Source organism: Dasypus novemcinctus, chromosome 2, assembly GCF_030445035.2.
Source record: "Dasypus novemcinctus isolate mDasNov1 chromosome 2, mDasNov1.1.hap2, whole genome shotgun sequence".
Lineage (NCBI taxonomy): Eukaryota > Metazoa > Chordata > Mammalia > Cingulata > Dasypodidae > Dasypus > Dasypus novemcinctus.
The window spans coordinates 79,886,707-79,909,656 of NC_080674.1; the positions used below are offsets into that span (position 1 = coordinate 79,886,707).

The window sequence follows — 22,950 nt, forward strand, 5'->3', positions numbered from 1 at the left end:
AGCTATACAGGAACAGAATCAGAGAGCTGGTGACATGGCCAGGACTCAAACCCTGACCAGTCCGATTCTCAGTGAAATATTCTCCCCACCACCTCTTAGAAAGCATGTAAGTGCCAAACAGTGAAACAAAAAATACTGATAACATGAAGTGTATTATTAACTTCTCATGTTTCTTACAGACACTGGTTACAACTTAAGCATCTAGCCAGCAATTTTTCCCTTGGGAATTTATCTCTGTGTTTCTGATACAGTAAGAAGAGAATGCTGATTCATTATGGATAACTAAAAGTCATTTTCTCCTAGATGACAGTTCCTAAACGTACCTCCTGCACCATTACAAAATGTGGCTGCATCAAATGTCAAAGTCAGCAATCATCAAGGAAAAGTACATTTCACTGAAAAATACAGTGTGAGTTCCCATCCTGCCTGTTGGTTGTGAGGTAGAGGCAATTAAGAATTGCCCCAGATGAAGACCTGGCCCTCAGTTCACTTATGAAGAAAACCCAGGAAGACTAACTCCCAATGCTGTACTCGTTCAATGAGGGAGTTCCATCTTGCAGAACAAGGTCACCTTTAGTTTATTCAGGAAAATGATTATCTTCCCTGGATAAAATCTGGATATCCAAACCAAACTCTGGATAATTTTTTCAAGTCAGATTCTCTGTTTCCCTTCTTGTGTCCCAGAAGCTATACCGGCATATTAATTGAGACTTTCTAGATGCTACTTCCATATACCCACGGTCCACACAGTATGTCATGTAAACTCACAGCATGCCTCAGTCTCAGCTCAGATATAGGTGAGAGCCAGAGAGTATGTTAGTAACTTGCTGAAGGTCATACACTTAAATTATAAGGGGTAGAGCTAGGATTCAAGTCCAGAAATTCTAACTAGATTTTTAAAAATTCACGCTCTTCAAAGAATTCTCACAATTCCCACAGTGTGAGTAGGGCAGCAAAAGAGCAGATATTATCTCGCCACTTCATCAGTGAGGCACGGGAGTAAGAGATTGGTCCAAAGACACATAACAGTAATCTGGTAGAGCAGTTCCTCAGATTCTGTCTGGTACTCTTGCAAGACACCCCCTGTCCACCAGCAGGGACTACTCATTGTTTAATATGCACCACCCACAATCCATAATTTCATCTATCTCACTCAATCTTCCCAAACATCCCAGGAGGCAGGGATTATCCATAAGTAGAGAAAATCGTTGCTCCATGAAGTAAAGAAATGCACCCCACATCACACAGCCAACTCACAACACAGATGGGTAACCCAGCCCAGGTCTGTGTCCAGCAGAGGGGGGACCTCAGCCTTGGCCTGCAGGACGCCCCACGCTGCAATGGCTTTCCTTGCTGAAGAGAAATCTTCCACAAAATTCATAGGCGTTACTGTACATAACAGAAAGTAGAACCATAATTCTCCATAATTCAAACTCCTGATTCAAAATGGCCATTCTTCTATCTGTGTAACTTGGTGAAGTTTTACTGAATTTGTATGAGATGAATTCACAACTTAAAAAAAGATACAAGAAGACTGGTTTTATCTGGTTAAATCTTCAGCATGAGATTTTTAAGGGAAAACACAACATGGTTCTTGAAGGACTGGCAGAGAGGAAGTGACTTTACCCCAGAGTGGATTAAACATACCAGCCTGGCAGGGATTCAGGGTGCCACCCCACAATGGTGGACTAAACCATCAATGGAATCATGGGAAATATGGTGCCACTTAACTTGGGTTTTCCTGTGCAACTCCTCACATAACGGGCAGAATGTCAGTCAGTCCTATTTCCACTCAAGTAGGCAGTGCCTATGAGTGGAAATACACTCCTCACCAGCACAGACCTGTCTCTACTGAGAATATTTTCACTCATAGAACTGTATGAGCAAAAAAAGATCCCACAACCAATCCCAGTGTCACCTGGCTGACAGGTATCTAAAATTCTAGAACTGAACAATACATGGCAAAGCATTACTATTAACCAATTTTAAGCAGTTTCATAAACACGGGGTTCCAAAAACCACATATAATAAATCTTTCATTTGCAACAAATAGGAAAAGCTATTTTTTATTTTTTTTTAAGGAGGTCCTAAGGATTGAATCCAGGATCTCGTACATGGGAAGCAGGTGCTTAACCACTAAGCTACATCCACTCCCCAAAGAGAGCTGGCCTTCTCATTTGTTTGTTTGCTTTGTTTCTAGGAGGTACTGGGGATCAAATCCAGGACCCTGCACATGGGAAGCAGGTGCTCAACCACTTGAGCTACATCTGTTCCCCTTTGAAATTAATAATATTCATTACTAGGAAATCGGTTTCTCCCACCCCACTAAATAAATATTGAACAAAGAGTTAAAGATTATCCATTTGGAAATGGTGGCAATTATTAGTCTGCTCAGACACCCAAGTGTCAGGTCAGCCATGGCTTTCCCATGAAAATGAACTTTGCTCAAATGATTTCACAACTCACAAGTGTTTACAGTTCCTTTTTAAAAAAGAACCAAACTTCCTAATCTAACCCAAACAGTAGTGGTTGTTAGAGCAATTTAATAATAATGGCAATGTCAAGAGGTTGATTTACAATGCAAGAGCAATTTTTCCTTCACCAAAATCTGTAAGCTAAGAGAATCTCCTTTCTACAAATGAGATGGTGTCTGTAAAAAACTCTGTGTTAATACCCAGCACTTGGCAGCCCTGCCTGGAGAAGGTGCAAGTTGATCCCAAATCCATACCAGGTCCTGGGGTCCTTAGTCTGAGCTTCATCCTCAAGCTCATAACAAGGCCCCTAGAGAACCTGAGCTCTAACTGAAAACAGATTTAGTTGCACAGCATTCTCTCTCTTAAAAAACCAGTGCTGGACCAAAGTCTTTGGAGACAATTATTTAACTTTCCACTGCCTTGATTTTTTTGAATTCATATTGTAGAAGATCAGTCAACCCTTATTATTTTACTAATATTTTCACAAAATGACCTTTATAAATTGGAATGTAGAGTTAATCATAAATCACACATTAGCCAATTTTTTCCTACTTTTATTCAGGCAATTGTACCTGAGCCATCATCAAGTAATAAAACTGGGTAACTTGAATTGGCCATCTCTATGTCCCCTTTCTGAAAGAAATGCTAACAAACAGGGAAATGGTCCACAAAGAAGCTCAAAAGAAAAGACAGTGCTCGCTTCGGCAGCACATATACTAAAATTGGAACGATACAGAGAAGATTAGCATGGCCCCTGCACAAGGATGGCATGCAAATTCGTGAAGCGTTCCATATTAAAAAAAAAAAAAGGAAAAGACAAATTTAAAATTGGCCACGTCCATTATAAAGAGCTTTGAAATATGTTTATCAATGGTGACAGAACAAGGTATGTCAGAATCGAAGCATGGAAATTAAAGCATTAAATTCAAAACCACTTATGAACCTTCATGAGCTCCTTTACAACATTTATGTATACTTATCCAAGTGGTATTTCTAGCCTAAAAAAAACTTGTATTTACCACACAGGGTCTAAAAGTTTGAAACATTGCACCTTTATCAAGAAGTAAGTTGTTACTCACCTGGGAAATGTTTCCAAAGAATCATCAACAGTAAAGGCATCTGATTTCATTTACTTACCTATTTATATCCCACAGGAATGCTGGGAAGTCTCAATGAACAGCTTCAGAAAAATGCCACCTGCAGAAACAAACTGAACAAAACAAGATTTTTTTTAAACACAAAGAACACTCACCAGGCAATTTTTTGCCTCATTAAAATATATGATGTTTCAAATATTTGTTCAACTTGCATTACAACATAACCATTCCTACCCTGGAAAACTGATGTACTAATGCAGGGTTTAAACCACTGATGAACCAGAAAAAATAAAAGTGGGCAGTAGGGAATGTGCAACCCATTAACCATACACCTAATTACCTTTCCCCTCACAAAGGAACTAAATTGAAAATACAACTTTAGCCCTTGAGGGCACTTTACGTACAACCACAAAAGTTCCAAATAATCCAGAAAAAAATTAAAGAATGAAATAAGAAATTGGAAATGAGGAAACAATCCTGGCAGCACTTTTTATCCTTTTAGGATACTCTAAAATTCGCAAAGACTAGAAAAATGAAAAAAAAAAAAAAAAAGGCCATTGAAATTCTACCACAGTGAGAAGAAACGCTGAGAAATAAGAGTTTAATTAATAATTACTTAGGTTGTTCAGAAATCAAGTTATTCCTTCTGGTGTTCTCAAAGACTTTCAGGTTACCTTTAGAAAATTAAACCCTATTAATACATTCACAAGATAGAGAATCCTAAATTGTCTTAGTTCAGCTTCACTTTGAAAAGGTAAACAAAAATGGAAGATATTTCTAATTAAATAATCAGTTACCATTTGTTGGAAATCTCTTATGTACTCAGGGTTGTGTTAGGCACTATGATATAGTCCTTCCAGACAAGTACTATGTCCACTGACAGATTAGGAAATGGATATTAAAAGAAGCAGAGAGTGTAAACTACAATGTAAACTATAATCCATGTGGTGTAGCAGTGCTGCATATGTATTCACCGAATGCAATGAATGTGGAGGCTGTTGATGTGGGAGGAGTGGGGTGGGGTGGGTGTGGGGTATATGGGAACCTCTTATATTTTTTAATGTAACATTTTTTGTGATTTATGTATCTTCAAAAAAATACAATGAAAAAAAAAAAAAAAAAAAAAAGAACCCAATATCACATAGATCCAGGGTTTCCAAATCATACCTTTTTTTACCCTGCCACAAGGCCTTGCTCTTGAAAGTACGATTTACACTTCACTGAGCCTGTCACCTACGCAAAGAGAAACTGAGCATTCTTTAATGCAAAGCTCTGTAAAGGAAACAGACTAGCAGGTAAAATTAACTTTTGCTTTTTTGCATATTTAAAAATAATTTCTTCATGTAAGAATAATTAGCCTAATCATGCTAATTAGCACTAATATGTAAAATGGTATGAGAAAAAATTAGAAATAAAAAGTTTAAGAATGGGAAACGGACTTTGGCCCAGTGGTTAGGGCGTCCGTCTACCATATGGGAGGTCCACGGTTCAAACCCCGGGCCTCCTTGACCCGTGTGGAGCTGGCCGTGCGCAGTGCTGATGCGCGCAAGGAGTGCCGTGCCACGCAAGGGTGTCCCCCGCGTGGGGGAGCCCCACGCGCAAGGAGTGCGCCCGTGAGGAAAAGCCGCCCAGCGTGAAAAGAAAGAGCAGCCTGCCCAGGAATGGCGCCGCCCACACTTCCCGTGCCGCTGACGACAACAGAAGCGGACAAAGAAACAAGACACAGCAAATAGACACCAAGAACAGACAACCAGGGGAGGGGGGGAAATTAAATAAATAAATAAATCTTTAAAAAATAAATAAATAAATAAAAAAATAAAAAGTTTAAGAAATACTAAAAACACAATTAGGAATGAAAAATATTTTTAACTTTATGTTAGACAGATCACACAAAAAAACTAACAGCCTCAATTATATAGACCAGTAACAGGAACATCCACCACATGCCCCTTTTATATCATCAAACTTTAAACTATACACATGGAACTGTTAATAAAAGTCTGTAATTTCAAGCTACAAGCATCCACACTTATATCTAGATAACTAGTTTAAAATCAGCATGATCGGTGTTAATCCAAATTGTACCCTGAGTTTGAAAGGCCGGTATGTGACTCAAAGGTTCCTCAATCTAAAGAAATTATTTTAATTTAATAACAGTTAAATTAAAGATACTGGACAACAGTCATTACAGGAAAGGAACACCAGCACCGGGGGTTGTATCTACTTTGGCTGTCTCTGGGATCCTGCTGAGACGTGCGTAAGCAGAACCCCTCTAATGGCCTCCTGACTCATTTTGAAGTCTCTTAGCCATATAAAGTCATTTGTCTTTACCATTTCCCCCTTTTATTCAAGATCTTTTTCTAGTGGGATTGGTGTATACTCAGGAGACCTGAATCTCTGGACTGGCCATGTGCCAGCTGGGCCCTGAGCCTCAGCAGAGTTGCAACTCGTACTCTCCAGTTCTTTGGATTTACCCAGGTTCAGCTAATAGGGAGGTGAAGATGGTCAACCACCACACCAGGGAACCAAGAGTGCCTACAACTCCAAGCAGGAGAATCGCATCAGTCAGCCATGTGGGATTCTAAGCCCCCTCTCGATTTAGAGGTGGAGTGGAGGTCGCCAACCCAGGGTCCATAGATGGAGGAATAAAATATGGATTAGAGTGGACTTACTGGTATTCTGCTATAGAACTATTGTGACTCTAGCAATGCAAGAAATTGTAGCATTGACGTGGAGACAGTGGCAACGGCTGGGAGAGAGAAGAAGGGATGTGATGTGGGGAGCATTTTCAGGTCTTGAACTTGTCCTAAATGATACTGCATGGACAGATGATGGACATTATAAATCCTGCCATAACCCACTGAATGGCCTGAGGGAGGTTAAACAATTTACTGTGTAAAATACAATGTAAACTATAATCCATGCGGTGCAGCAGTGCTCCAAAATATATTCACCAAATGCAATGAATGTGCCACACTGATGAAAGAGGTTGTTGATGTGGGAGGAGTGGGGGGAAGGGGAGGGAGTGGGATATATGGGAACCTCTTATTTTTTTAATGTAACTTTTTTTTGTGATCTACGTGTCTTTTTTAAAAAAAAAAAAAAGAACTAAAAAACTTGAAAAAAATACTGGAAAGAATTCTGAATTCATAAGATCCTTTGTTATAATAGCTTAGGGAGACTATGATTTTTTTAAAGCACCTCTGTATAATAAGTCCATTTCTAGTTAAATTCAAGTACATCCCACAATTTTACTTTACCCTTTTATGAGAAATCATGATTAGTATTTTCATCTGGAAATGACCTCTGTGAAAGAAACCACCTGGATTATTGTGAATAGGTCTATTATAAATGGTGTTCTTGATCAACATTCCATTGTCCCTAAAAGCCAAAAATGCTTGAATTTTAGTACTGTTCAAAATTAAAGACAATATTTTAAAATTCTGGTTGTTTTTTTTATTTGGTAGTGTACAACATAAGCAAAGCTCTGGACAATCCCAAGACCTAGCAATAATAGAGGAGGCAGGGTTGTATCCTGATTCACCTAAAGCTTTCCAAACTCACAGTGCAAGGAAAAGCATTTCCTACAATAAATATATATGACCTAAAGTTCTGAAGAAAAGGGCATTTAGAAATGAGTTCACAGTGTAATGATTAAGTTTTTCTGACAAGGAAGTCATATCTAGTGAACCCTCCAAAGTGATCAGAAAGAGAAAACAAGCCGGTTCTGTTACTGGATTTAGTAGGTAAATAGGGTATCATAGGTTTTTTTATTTAAAAAAAAATAAAGTATACTAAAAATAGGCTAAGTCACAGAGCCCTCAAAAGTGTACATATATATATAATATATTACACAGTAACTCTGAGGCACTGCTCTATGTACTTAAAGGAAATAACTCAGTTACTTGTCACAAAAACCCCAAGGTAGGTGCCAGTGTCATCCCCATTTTAAAGATGGAAAAACAGACACAGGAAAATTTACAGAACTTTCTGGAAGTCATATGGCTTTTAAGTAAGAGGTGGAGTCAAAATTTGAATCCATATTCAATATCGTATTTAATCCTAGCAACTACATAACAGTAAAGACTGGGCAGAAAATCTTAGCTCTAGTTTAAATTTGAGGAAAATTGAAAATCTGAAAAAACTGACTTCCCCAAAGCCACGTGGCTTCTCAGTAAGGTTAATAGTACCCAAAGCATCTAACTCCAAGGCCTATGTTACTTTTTTTGTTTTTGTTTTAAATTCTATAAATCAACATGTAGGGAGTATGCCTCACCCTTAGCCACTAAAAAGACACACTTCGGTATCCTTCCACGGGGTATGGTGATTGCAGAACATCAAGTATAGCATGCAGAGGTCTTATCATGCTGTTCTATCATCATTTTTCCATTTCCCTATGTGCGATTTTTTTTTTTTTTTTTGCTTTGTGGTTGTTAAAAACATGGGGTCTGATAAAATTTAGAAATATGTGTCTTTATTATTTATCATCCTTTTGTTGTCATTTTTGTGTATTAGAATGCTCTGCCTGGCCATTTGAATTCTTTATAGCCCAATAAAGGCAGTAGGCGCTGTTTATTCTAGCAAGCATCCTAAATAAATTAACCCACTGTGGTTTGTGCATGAAGGAGTTAAAAGTTTTACTTCCCATTCATCCCTACTTGAGAAGCATGCCCTCACAAAGCCTGCCCTTACATTGCACTTCCGGAGATCAGGAGCAAAAACAATAGTTGCCTTTAGTGCCTGGGCACAGAGCCCATGTGATCGGCCTCAGCACTTATTTATCGTATTGAATTGCCAAAAACAGGAAGCAGAGTTATAAGACCCCTTCTTGCTTATAGGGTTCTTAGGCTTGAAATATACGGATTTGAATTGTTTCATGCTACTCTGAAAACTAGAACTAGAGAGTGGAAATTACCGCGGCAATTACAAGAAAGGACTTGGTAGTAAGTTGCACCACAGTGGTCCAAGAGGCCTCTGGTGTGGGTTAAGAGGCAGGTGCTCACAGAGGTCACAGGGCAGAGTCGCGGTAACTTTCCTCTACCTGGGAGAGACCCTCCCTGAACCCAGTGAATCCCGAGAGAGTTCACGGTGCGCCATCTGAGAAAGAGTTCCCACGTCAGAGTACTGTATAAATCCACACCACACTTCCAAATTCATTTTCTCTTTTGATCCTCACCGTAAGCAGAAGCTGGCTGGAGTAGGGGTAGGAACAGACATCACAGATCATTACTCTTCTACAATTAGGAATTTGAGCAAACTTAAGCTGAATCACACAATTAGTAAATGCTAGAATCTGGGCTCAGACCTAGGACTTCTGACTCCAAGTTCCATGGTATTTCTGGCAAGGCAATACTGCAAACACCAAGACATGCTGCTTTTCAACCCTCCTTATTCTTCAAGGACCGGCCCCCAAGACTTGAAGAACGGAGGGGAATTCCAAAGGAGATTAGCTCAAAGCAAATATGGTTAGAGCTCTGCTACTCTCATGAATAACCCCACCTATCCTACTAAGAAGTAATCTTATATTGTTGGTAGACATACTTTCTATCTAAGGCTCTGTTTACATGAGTTAAGCTAAAGGAATCATTGTCCCAATCCTACTTTACTGCTCTGTTGATACAACAAATGCTTGGGAAAGTTTCTTCACATTTTAAAGGGAGTTGATACCAGCAAAACAAGCACAGAGAGCAGTGTCTCATTTCTTCATCCAAAGCATAAATTGTCACTCAAAGATTAGGCTGGTATTTTTCTCAAAAAAGTCAATGGAATGGATTGACTCTCTTCTGAAAATAGAGGCAAGACAACCTCACACTTGGATCTGACCACAAGAGTTTAACAGGAATGAGTCAACCATTGAAGGACTGTTGAACCTTGCAAGATTTCCAAGGAAAGACATGAGTGTCAAATTTCACCAACCTGTCTACCAAATAGAGAGAGTGGCAGGTTGCCAAAAGCTGGACTGTGTTAACTCATGTGATTTGCTGGGAACTTGCAGTGCCACTCAGTCACAATGGTGAATGACTGAAGTTCAAGTTTACTAAGACCTTACAGACTAGAGGCCCAATATTCTTAATCATGAAAACTTCCTTTTACTCTTCAGAAAGGAGAAATTACTTGATTCAAACATTACCACATCAACATGAAGGTATTGGAATGGTACGTTTTTAAAGATCTGGGTACAATAGAAGAGCCTACCCATGCGGCCAGTAACAAGCCAAATTCAATCATGCCATCTCATCCTTCAAAAACAGTGCTATTGTTATTTATACATAGCCAGGACTCTGTTAGATGCATTTAACAACTTTTAGTTGTAAACCACAAGACCAGAAGATCCTAGAGACCAAAACTAATTCTAGTTACTCCTCTCTATATCCCCTGCACTTAGCACAGTGTGTAGCACAGAGTAGGCATTTAATAAATGTTTCACAAATGAACAAATGAATGAATGATTGCGATTAAGAAAATTTTCTACAGATAGAAAAGGCAAGATATAGGGAAGAGAATATACCAGGTTAATAGGAGTGGAGAAAATCACAAAGTAAAGATTATAACAGGAATTCAAGAAGAAGAAGGAAGCACGAGGCAAAAGATAAACAAGCAGATAGGAAAGGAACACAAGGGTAGGAATAGGGGGTGTTTGTGTAATAGTTATGCTTTCCAATGTAGGGAGGAATCTTTAAGCAGGTAGATTTTTTTCAACCAATCTCTGGGAACTCCTTCTGCCCTAGAATATCCCTAGAATCAGGGGAGGGTGACATAAGTGTGGATAATTAAAGAGCTCTTCTGGCAATTCTGAAAACCTCCTCCAGACAACAACTACTCTTAATAAACTTGCTCTTTTTTTTACCTTGAATGCAGGCGCGTAATGATCTTAGAAGACAAGTATTTTACGGGTATTGTTGAGCACCAGCAATAGGTAAACCTCATCAAATATCCCAACTACTTGTCCCAGAATGGAGCATTTAAGGTTGACAGGCACAGGCCATCGGCAGACACAGGTGAACAGAGCACAAATAGGGAGTGTGTCGAGGAAACAGGCAACTGCAGCAAAGAACTCAGTCTGTAGGTGCTGACAAGCCCTTTCTCTGTTTGACGTATTGTAGCAGTATGCATTCCAAATAAACTTTAAGTAATAACAGATGGATGTTTCTCAAAAACAGATGCCAAGATTAAAACTAGAAGTAAAGAAAGATGCTTATTAAAAAGACATTCAAGCCGGGTATATGGACACCCACATGCACAAGCATACCAGCAAAAACCCACTCCCAGTCTGGCTGTCAATTATAAACTCCCTGAAGCCCAGGAAGGAGCCTGTTTAACCTGTAGAGTGCTTCCCAAAGACTCTTGCAAATCTTCAAGGATTTCTGACCATGCCAATTGGGAAACTACACTGTTTATGGACCCAACATATCTCCAAAAGGAAGCTGTGGTGTATCCACAAGGTGAAGCTCATTGGAGGGGCAGGGCTGTCAAACCAAGACAAGCCAGCCAACTCACCATTTGGGAAATGCCTTTCCTTGAAAGGATTTGCAGTTTCTTGAAAACCAAGGGAAAAAACCCATCAGAAAAAAGGGAGTCTCTCCATCTAAGCAAGGCTGGCTGTAAAGGTGAAACAGACAGTTTGCTTTTAGAGAACCTATCTAAAATATTCCCCATTTTCATTGTCTTGCATATACATGCATGCACTTATCTGTCCACTGTGTTATCCACCTGCAATCAAAATAGTACCTGTTAGGAACCTTCTCCCACATGCAATGGGGAGACCAAGACAAACAAGGCATTACCAGCTGCTCCCAGGATAAGTATCCTCTCTCCTGTGGCGTTGCTCTGCTCTCCTCTGCCTCCACATGTTCCCTGTACCTCCCTCTTGTGATCCATTCTATGTGGAAGGTTTGAGAGCCATCACTGACACCACAGTGAGCCGGGTCACTCTAACTTTTCCAGATACTAATATTGTAAGTTTTAGTCTGTATAATCAAAGACTTTGAGCTTTACCAAAAAGCTGGTATAAGTGAGCAGGTAACAGGATTTTGGTGAAGAGGAGACAAAGAAGGAAATCTCCAGTAAAACTATGAGAGAGCCGAGAAGGCCTGCACCATCCATTGTAGGGACAGCTTTGGACCTGACTTTCAGGAATAATAATGAGCCCTATTTCAGGAGGACATTGTGACTAAGCTTTTGCCACTTTCAGGAAAAAATACTTCAAGAAATTTATTTAAAAAACACATATCATAACAAAACCAAGAATACATAACTTTTTTTTTCTAATATTTATTTTTACTTTATTTCTCCCCCCTCCCCCCCACTGTCTGCTCTCTGTGTCCATTTGCTGTATGTTCTTTCTGTGTCTGCTTGCATTCTCATTAGGCAGCTCCGGGAACCGATCCTTGGACCTTCCGGAAAGGGAGAGAGGCGATGACTTTCTTGCACCACCTCAGCTCCCTGTTTTGCTAACATCTTATTTTCTCTCCTCTGTGTTTCTTGTGTCATCTTGGTGCATCAGCCAGCACTCCTGCATGGGGCGGCTTTCCCACACGGGGCCACATTCCCATATGGGGCAGCACTCCTGCGTGGGGCAGCACGTCTGCGTGGGCCAGCTCGCCCTCACCAGGAGGCCCTGGGCATCGAAACCTAGACCACTTATATGGCAGATGGGATCCCAATTAGTTGGGCCACATCCATTTCCCAAGTACATAACTCTTAATAGAATATTTTTATAAAGGTTATGATCATTTTAAGTTTTGCTCACCAACATACAGTATAATTTACCATTAAAAATAAATCCTAGGAAAGAGGATGTGGCTCAAGCTCTAGGACCTCTGCCTACCATATGGCAGGACCCGGGTTCAATCCCTGGGGCCTCCTAGTGAAAAAGAAGAGAAAGCGTGCCTGCGCGGCAAGCCGGTGCCCGTGCGGCAAGCCGAGTGCCCACAGAGTGAGCCGAATGCCCATGTCAGTGCCCACACAAGTGCCTGCATGGGAGCCAATGCCCGTGGGGTAAGCCAGGGCCCACACAAGTGAGTCACACAGCAAGATGATGATGCAACAAAAGAGAGACGAAGGGCAGAGTTTCAAGATGAAGTGCAGCAGAGACCAGGAACTGGGGTGGTGCAACTGACAGGGAACCTCTCTCTTCATCGGAGGTCCCCAGGATCGAATCCCAGTGAATCCTAGAGGAGAAAGACTAGAAGAAAAGACAAAAAGAGAAATAGATACAGAAGATCACACAGTGGACAGACACAGACCACAAATCAGGAGGGCGGGGGAGGAGGAGGGGAAGAAAAAAATCCTAAAAAAACCCTCGGCAAGGGGGCCTCTAGAGGCCTTAGTACAATCGTTACTCCACGATTGCATATCCATCACCCCCTAGGAAGGGGGACAATGAGTGGGCACTTACTCCTGAAATAATTCTGCTTACCTAGGCAGAGGAAGAGGATGCCACAAAGAAATAGAAGGGTTTAGTATCAGAGAATAAAAACTAATATACAAGGGAGCACATGTAGCTCAAGTGGTTCAGTGCCTGCTTCCCACATATGAGGTCCTGGCTTCGGTCCCCAGTACCATCTAAAAAAAAATAAACTAAAAAAACAGAAGCATGGGGGAGGCCTGCCTGACAAAGTAGAGAAAATGACCGCAAATACTGTGAAACCCAAACAATGCCAAAGCTTCCCGTGGAAGATGCCAGAGCTTTTCTGAAGAGTCCTCTGCACATTCGTCCCATTTCTACTGTGCACCCAAACAAGGGGGTCTTCCAGAGTCCACAGCCCTTCTTTAGAAGAGCCACAACACGCCCTTCCCACCCACCCTAACCCACCCCAAACCTGCCCCCTTCAGAAGCAAAGCTGAGACCTGCCTTCTCTCCTTGAAGCTCTCAGGCCAGAGGGTCAGGCCCCTTCTCGGCAGCATGACATCTTTTTCAAAATGTATAAACGACTCATCTTCCAACCAAGACGGCAGAGGCTTCTGTAAATGCTTCTAGAAACTGAACCTTACTGTGATTGTCATTTTAATCAGAAAAGGAGGACACAGGGTGAGATGTGAGAAAGGAATGCTCTCGGGGAGGCACCTGGGAAGAGAGGAAAGGGGGAAACGAAAGGTTCTTTCTCCCTCTCTCCTTCCCAAGGGCAGAATTCCAAGTCAGATGAATGGAATTTGTCCTCTAGAACACACCAGTCCCCAGCCCAGCTTACTTTGCCTGAAGTTTGCTGAACACGCCCCATCACAAGTCATGATGCTGTGCCCACCTCCTTTTGTGGCCTGCTTCCAGTGAATCGGATGCTGTGTCCTCCAAGCCTCATTGTGGAGGACCCAAGCCACTGGCCTCTGTAGCTATTTTGACTCTAAATACTTCCCAACTCCATGCACTAAAATTTTGCTCAAGATCTAACTTAAATGCCACCTTCCAAGAAACCGTCTCTGAACTTTTTCTTGCCTTTCTCCTCCTCCCATCCCTGCCTTCCCTGAGCTCCTGCAGCCCCCTGGGCACACCTCTATGGCATCCCCACACCACATTGTCTAGTAAGTACTTGCCTGTCCGACTCCCTGTTTCAAGTACATACATGTATCTCCTGACTATCGTTTATAAATTGTGGATGATGGCAAGGGTACAAAAGTGACCATGACTCAGTCTCTCTGACAGGAAGGACTGAGGGTGAGGTAGGCCCCCCAAATCACAGATATTCAAATGACTTGTCCCCACACTTTATTCAAGCCTCTGCTCAAATGTCTGCCCTAGCTGGAAGGGTATAACACACATCCTGACTCCAGCACTGCCTGTCGTCCTTACCCTGCTTTGTTTTGCTCCATAGTTCTCACCATTGCCTGACAGTCATTGATAAATTGGCAGATAGCGAGAAATGGGAGGTAGATTGAGACAGGGATCTAAATAGATGTAAATATAGATATATATATATACATTTAAGTTACTTGTCTATCCGCTGAAATGTAAGCACCATGAAGCCAAGTTCTTTCATCTGTTTTGATAAAGATCCCTAATATCTGGAATAGTGACTAAGATATCAGTTGAATGAACACGTGTGGGTACAGAGGATAATATCTTGACCAAGAAAGGGAACCCAGGAAAAAGAGATGTGGTAAGGATGGGGAAGAAAATTTGCTCTGTTGGGAAATTTTCAGGTTGAAGCATTTGGCTAGGCAACCAGATTATGGGGGTTTCCAGTAGAAAGTAACTTAGGAAAGGAGTTCAGAGCAGGCCATACAGTTTGTGAATTTATCAGTCATATGGGAGGTGATTGAAGCCTTGGGTTTAAGGATGAGTTTATCCCAGAAAAGCATGTCAAGTGGGTTAAGGAGGAGATGAAATGTAAGTGAAAAAAATAATAGCACCTACCTGGTGGGGATGGTGTATATATTTAGGAAGGCAATGCATACGAAGTATCTCATCTCTATATCTCTTCCAGGCTTAGGCAAATAACTCTGTACACAGGCGCACAATACATGCTTATTGAATATATGCACATATTAAGACCGAAAAAGACCACTTTTTGTGCCATTTTATACTCACACCATTTAGACACAGATGGATCTAAGAATTGTAAATTTACACGAGAATGTGTTTTTCTTTTCTAGAGTTCTGAGCTACTCCAATCTATTCAAATATTAAAAGATACTCCAGCACTATCTATACTTTGAAATAATGCTATGTTGCTTTTTATTATCTAGTGGAGGAAAGAAAATGGGCAGGCACACAATCACCCAGAATGGGGTATAAAATGGAAAAAAAAAACACCTCATTCCTATAAGGCTCATAAATATGAATGTCCACCATGGTGTAAGCACTATAGCTACGGATTTAAAACTGAATCCACAAGGAGAAAACCTTCCTGGCACAGATTAGAAAGCAGTGAGAAAAGTGGCATCTGAATGAAATTCCAAGGAGGAGTTAGATGTAAAGGTTCAATTTCAAGATAGAGAAAAATGACTGGTTTGCTTAGGTGGTTAGCTTTTAAGTTTGCAACTAACTGTAACTTAACTAAAAATAACCACCCACAGTCGAAGATGACGGATGCGAATGTCGCCATGACTGTGCCATCTAGGATCAGTCAAGAAGGAAAGGCCCAGCACCACCAACACTCACCCCTGAAACAGATTAAATGTCTGCCATGGAGCGTGGTTTTCAGGGCCAGAACCCTGGAGTTTGGCAGGTGGGGGCAGAAGAGCAAGTGTGCATACATCCATCCCCCACTACAACCACAGCAACCAGAGAATCTCTGCTTTAATCATTTTTTTTTTCTTTCTCGGAATCCCATTTAAAATTTTATTTGAAGAAAACATTCACTGTTAAAGTTTGGAGGCCACTTGCTCTGGAGCATTCATCACAAATTAATTCTGGGGAAGAAAATTAATGCACATTTTAAAATTCTAGTGTATACACCTATGATACAAATTACTAAGAAAATCTAATTTAGGGAAGCGGATTTGGCCCAATGGATAAGGCGTCTCTGCCTACCAGATGGGAGGACCAAGGTTCAAACCCAGGGCCTCCTGACCTGTGTGATGAGCTGGCCCACGCACAGTGCTGATGCGCGCAAGGAGTGCCATGCCATGCAGGGGTGTCCCCCACATAGGGCAACCCCATGCGCAAGGAGTGCATCCTGCAAGGAGAGCCACCCAGAGCACAAAAAGTGCAGCCTGCCCAGGAATGGCACTGCACACACGGAGAGCTGATGCAGCCAGACGATGCAACAAAACGAGACACAGACTTCACATGCCACTGACACAAACGAACACAGAAGAACATACAGCAAATGGACACAGAGAGCAGACAACTGGGGTGGTGGGCAGGGAAGGGGAGAGAAATAAATTAAATAAATAAATCTTTTAAAAAATCTAATTTATACACCTATGTTACAATTGACTAAGAGAATCTTGATGGGGTAAGTTGGAGTACATATTAAGAGGTACGTAAGTTTCCTAATTCTGTTGTTACAATTTGTACAAAAAACACTTACTAAAAAAAAAGTATCAGGCATCAGACTTGGCCCAATGGATAGGGTGTCCACCTACCATATGGGAGGTCCACGGTTCAAACCCCGGGCCTCCTTGACCCATGTGGAGCTGGTCCATTAGCAGTGCTGATGCACGCAAGGAGTGCGCCCCCTAAGGAGAGCTGCCCAGCACGGAAGAAAGTGCAGCCTGCCCAGGAATGGTGCTGCACACACACAGAGCTGACACAACAAGATGATGCAACAAAAAGAAACACAGATCCCCGGTTCCGCTGATAAGGCTAGAGGTGGTCACAGAAGAACACACAGCAAATGGACACAGAGCGCAGACAACCGGGGTGGGGGGTGTGTGGGAAGGGGAAACAAATAAATAAATCTCTTTTTTTTTTTTAAGTATTTGAGATATTTTATTTTAAACTACTTGTCTTTCCTATTTTTTATAGGAAACAAATTAAAACTAAATGTAATTCTTCCCTGGGCAAAGATGAAATCCAACTATGGCCTCATGTATTACTCCATTTATGCTAAGAACCAAGGGAAAATATTCCATGCTTAATTAATAGTGAAATCTCTTCATATAGAACAATGGTGTGCATTGGAATCATATTTCTTCCACACAATTTTCATAAAATTGCTGCACCCTAATCTTTTACAGATGAAAAGCAAGTGTTTCACATTTTAATTATAAAATGATATTTAACTAAATAAAGAAACCAGAACAGCTACAGAGAACAATAGACTTTTAGAAATTAAAACAAAAGCAGATTTTCTCTTCTAACGGCAACCTTTCTCCCAATTCCCAAAAGAGAAGAGGGCATGCTCATGTTGAGAACCATGGAGCATTATTTCAATAATATGACTTAGGACAGGGAATTTTGTCTTCAGACTGAAGAAACCCACTAAGAGCAGACACGCAGGCTCTAACTGGCAGGGAGTATCTCAGATTTTCCTTTCAGCTGCTGAAGATGTGGACAGGGTACCCTTCATATGCCAAGACGGGATGGCCAAGCCCACCACTAGTAGGACAGAGGCCCTGCTTGGTCCCAGGAGGACATGTGAGTTTTGACTCCTTCCCCGCCCTCAGACCCCTCCCCGAGAGCCATGGCACACTTCTGACAGACTGTTGGTCAGGGTTAAAAGTCCACTCTGGCCAGAGCCCAGCCCAGCTCCCTGGCCCCCAGAGCACTGAACCCTGACCTTGGCCTCACCCTCCCCATTCTTGAATCGAATGTGTTAGCTACAGACTCTTGAACTATGCCTCAGACGCATTTTCAAACTTAAAAAAAAGCGATGGGGCTTAAGTTTCTTTAGTAAAAGAAACTTTTTTTTATTAACGGCTAACCACTTATCAGTAAGTTCAACTACAATCAATGGTAAACTACAACCCACAACTGGTGTAACTCCCTTTCTCCACAGAGTCTTCTGTGGTAACGCCTCACTGACATCTCTGGAAAACATTTCCTCAGACACAACTCTGCTGATGCCACAGTTTTGGTTCCTGAGCTTTCATGTGCATGAACTGAAGACCATTCATGCTAGAACAGGATGATTTTTCCTTTACCAAATCTTCTGCTCTTGCTGTGCCTATTCCTCAGTTACCAAGCATTCATACCACCTCAATGCTCGCTGTGTGGAACTCAGAACTGCTGATTGTTAGGGCAGCAAGAACTCAGATAATCTGGTGCAGAGCCATCACTTCGTAAAAGAGAGCACAGGAGTCCAGAAGTGAAGTGACACGTAGTCTTGGCAGAGCTGGGGGTTGTAATCCAGGCACTCCCTGCTGGTACTGCGTTCTTGCCCGCAGATTAAACCACAGGGCCCCAGGAGCTCAAACACCACGGGCAGGGCAAGGCTAGGGGACAAACCCCCAGAGCAGTTGCAGTTTTTCTGTTGCACATATTAGGGTTAAACCTAAGATTTTATTTGAAAGAAAGGGTTCCACTGTAAATAACCAAACATCTTAGAAACCACCAAATGGCAGAACTAACTTCAAATAAAAGTTAAAAGAGAGAATGAACTGAAAACATAGGGTCCTGTTTTAATGATTGTGTCCTTTTTAAAACAAACAGGGAAAGAAAACAGCAGTAAAACTAAATGTTATAGCTCAGAGTTCTCTCCTTTATTTTTGCCTGCCCAGGAAAATAAAACAAGAAACAAACAAATAAATAACAGAAAGACAAAGAAAAGAAAAGCAAAGGCAAGATAATATATTTCAGTTTCTAGTTCCCTGGGAAAGTCTTATGTCCAGTCAATGCAGTATGGACTGTTTCAAGAAAGTCACTGAGGACAGTAACTTCCTATTCTAAATTCCTAAGATAAATCTTTACTCAAAAAAGAATGTTAAGAAAAAAGAGTTTTCATGAATTGTCTGAAAAAAAAAAATGGAATGCTCCCAATTTTACCTTTCACTTTCCTGACTGCTGAGTACCTTTAACAGCTTTCAATTTCTCCAATTCCTAAAAACGCAAGACCTTCTTGAGCCCATGAACTATGTCTCTTTAAGGCCAGCAGGAGGGAGGGAAACTGACCTGCCCCTCTGTGGTGGACATCAGAGCTGGATGTGATTTTGTAGACGTAGAAGACAGCCCTGGGGAGAGTGGGAATTCAACAAGTCATCAAGAACTATGTTAACTGTGGTTTGGCATTCCACAAAGAACCTTTCCTTTGACTTTTTAATTTCTGTCATACGGGAGCCAGATGATTTTAAAATCTTGCTTAAGACAATCTTCTTAACTTTTTTTTTAAGTCAATAGTTCCAGTGACACTGAAGCAAACAACCTCTTTGCAGTTTATAGATCACTTACTGCCAGCAAACTTCATCATTAGTAGTGTAATAGTTCATTACAGGAAGTGCCCTCGAGCTAAGTAAAGTTCTCTGGGGATTTTGTTAGTTCGCTCAGTCAAGTCAGGTCTGTATAAGCCAAGTGTCCTCTCAGTGCCATCCTCTGGCAAGCCTGAAAATCATGGTCTTAAATGACAAGCTCTCTTACTTCCTGCCTCCCACTCACCCCTACGTCTCCTCCAGCAACAGCATTACACAATGCAAATGAGAGACACAGCCATTTCTAAGTATGGAGTGGAACAGAGAACTGATTTTTCTTACTCTAAAGATAATACATGAATATTAACATGAGTTATTTTATAAACATGGAATGCTGTAAGAGGCCACTTGGTCAGCCTCCAAGCCGACTTACTTAAGTGACCTAATTTTTATGTTCTACTTTTTAAGATTTCCAGGACAGAAATTCCAGTCTCCACTGTGGTTTAATTTCCTTCAGGGACAAGAGGGACAGTTTCTCTCAACTTCTTTTTTTAAGTTACACAAGGGTTTAACTCTTGTTAAAAGTGTCATGTGAACCCTGAGACCAGCAACTAGAACAACACAAAAGTGAACAACCAAAAACCAGGCTTAGGTACATCAGAACGTGCCTGCCTTAGTAAGGACAGTCCTGCTGTTTTCTGTCTCCCAGCTGAGTCCCTGTTGTCTGTATTAATGACTCAAGTTCACAAGCTTAAGAAATCACTCCATAGCTCTTGGAAGGAAAGTTGGCACATAGGCAAAGAAGAATTTCCTAGTCACTGGAGAAAATCTTTTACAGGCCTTCCATACTTTCCAAACAAGGAAAATAAATTTTGTTATCATATCCTTTTTTTTTTCTGTTTTTTTAAGAGTCCCCTAAGCAATACTCAGGTTTGTTGTTTTTTTGGTTGTTGGTTTTTTTTTTCAGTTTTTAAAAAGGGTATCTTCCACTGAGCTACACACACCCTTTGAAACAAGTCTTCCGGAGATTTTGCCCTTGGTCTCCTGGAATTTTTCAATGAAATTCGAAGGAGATGTTTACCTGACCCCAAATGTTATACTAATGAAAACTCTGTTTTCAATTCTTTGAACTCTTCTCTTTCTCTTTTCTTAGCATGCCCACTGGGAAAGAAGGACAAGTACAGATGTTGGCTTGACCTCAACTGGCAAACACCACAATAATCGAGTTCTAATAGTTTAAGAACTTGTACTAAATCACAAAGATAGTAATTATACTCCCTCTTCTGGCATGGGAGTTCATGCTTCACCCTCCTAGAGGATCAGCACAAAGGTAGGCAATGCCAGCACATTGTCTGAAACAGAAACAAGATGTCAATCACCCGAAGAATAAAAGAAATAAGGGTTTTTCAAAAGCAATGACTGAGCAGAAAGAACTGTGATATCGTACAGCAAGAAAGAAGCGAAAGAAGCACTTTCTGCCAATTAAAGAATCTAAACAAGGCATTCTCTAACAGGGAGCATTTGGGTAGTTTTGGAATTGGGCACCTACAATCAGGCTTTAGGTGATTAATTTCCTTTTCTCCCAAGAGGAAATGTTACTGGTATGGAGGTTCTAGCAATTCCATTCTGATGAGTGACATTAAAGCCTGTTTGAGAAGAGGTTGGGCTATTTCTCTCTCTCCCTCTCTCCCTCTCTCTCTCCCTCTCTCTCTCCTTCTCTCCCTCTCTCTCTCTCCCTCTCTCTCTCTCCTTCTCTTCCTCTCTCTCCCTCTCTCCCCCCCCCCCCCCTCTCTCTCACACACACACACAGCAGGGGCCTTAGGTATTTCAAGGGTGTATTACCTCAAGAGAGGTGGAGGGTAAGATGGCTTTGCTTCACTGTCAACTTTCTCTGGGTAAATAAATGATACCTTCTGGGAATCATTTAGGTATAAGGCTTTTGACACCATTCTACTCCACTCCTTCTCAAACTTCAGGCTCAGTAGCATACTTGTTCCTCATTACCTGTCCTGTAAAAAGGTAAAAACTAGCACATGATCCACCAAAAACATATGTGAGCATTGTGGGGGACCCAGAAACTCAAATCCCACCCTCCACTTCCTAGAACCTACACTCTAGTAGTAGGGAGAATGCCTTTTCAGAATAGCTGTGGTCCGTAAGTCCCTTCTACAAAGGTATACTCATAGTAACAGTGATGATTCACTCAAACCCGGGACAAAAGTGTAGTTTATTTCCTCTGCCTTTTAGAATCTGACCCTGAAATAGAAAGAGATGAAAAATTACACTCAAGCAGAACAAAAAGACCCTCACATGACAATAAAGTGACCCAAGTCCAGAGATTTTGCTATTAGTTACAATCTGGCTGTTTTCCTACATTGTTGGTCAGACCTTTGCAAACAATTAGAGCCATGATTTGAATCTTCTCATCTCCCAGGAACGAGTCAAGTAGAAAGATGCATCTATCACAATGCCCAACGTAAGTGCTTAATTTAAATTTATTGATTTGTAAAAGTCTTGAAAAACCTGCTCTTTGGAATTTTGCTGAATGAGAATATTTTCCATTTATATTCTAGCTTAGTGTATCTAATCAAGGATTTTAATGGGGGTCTTTAGAAGAGGAAAAGACCAAGCAAGTCACTGGAGCACCCTCATCTAGAGAAAATCAGTAGCAGGATGTCTGAGGACAGTTATGGTAGAATAATTCATAGGATAAGCAATAACAGGAAATAAATGCAATTAATAAATAAAACTTTTCAACATTTTGTTTATTTTCATCCAGCTCAGTTCAGACTGGCTGCGTTTTTACCCCTGCAGGACCACTTTACATAAACAGCACCCCTAGAAATTACATAAGGGAATGAACTGTTCCCATTCCGTTTAGTTTCATTCACTAAATTTACTATCAGTGACTTAAGATTATTTTAAGGACTGATATTTTTAAGAATGGTCTTTTCCTCTATATGCTCAATAAAGGATCTTGTTAGTGTACACTGAAAGCATATGGCCTAATGATAAGCAGCTTGAGAAGCAGCTGTTTAGAAGGACATTCTAAAGGGAGATTCTAAGCTCAAGATTTCAGCTGGGGAGGGAAGGGGTTGACCAGTTTAGGATCTTCATGAACTTTGGATTAAAACTGAAAAAATCAGAAGTCTCCTATAGTTTTTGAGGCTCTGCTTTTATGAGGAAGAAAAGTCAACCAGAATGAAAAATTTCTCAAGAAAGGCAAGGAGGAGAGAGCAAAGGCATCTCGCTAGACCAGGGAAAGCAGTGTGACTCCAAACGAGAGGTGTGACCCCAGCTTTTAGGTCCTTTTGTGGACTGGTCTCTACCTGCTTTCTAAGTGCCAGGTCCTGTGCTAAATACATACAGCATCTATCTTCATGAAATCTCACAACAATTATATGAGTTTGGCTAATAACCCCATTTTACTCCAGCATTTTACAGCAGTCGGCTGGAGTAGATAAAGTAGCTAACAAGTAGCACAGGCCCTTCCCCTCCCACCTCCCAGTGATCTCAAAGGCCATGGAACCTCAGAGCTTAAAGAGGAAGGAGTGACAAGGCCATTTTTTTAAGGCCATTTTCATATAGTGCTCTTCATCTCTCCAAAGGACTTGAGGAGGAAGGAACAGCACCAACAAGGAGTTCAAATTCTT

General features: G+C 41.1%; 1 protein-coding gene and 1 non-coding gene across 2 annotated transcripts in view; one reads left to right on the plus strand and one right to left on the minus strand.

Moving 5' to 3' along the window:
• Nucleotides 1–22,950, minus strand: part of LHFPL2 (LHFPL tetraspan subfamily member 2) — a 178,778-nt gene that overhangs the window by 88,858 nt on the left and 66,970 nt on the right. Inside the window, exon 3 of the mRNA XM_004449667.3 lies at nt 3,612–3,684. The gene's annotated coding sequence lies outside the window, so the exon portion shown is untranslated. The remainder of the gene's footprint in view (nt 1–3,611; nt 3,685–22,950) is intronic.
• Nucleotides 3,167–3,273, plus strand: LOC111760851 (U6 spliceosomal RNA). Its single transcript, XR_002794429.1, has one exon. It is a non-coding gene; the product is annotated as a U6 spliceosomal RNA (small nuclear RNA).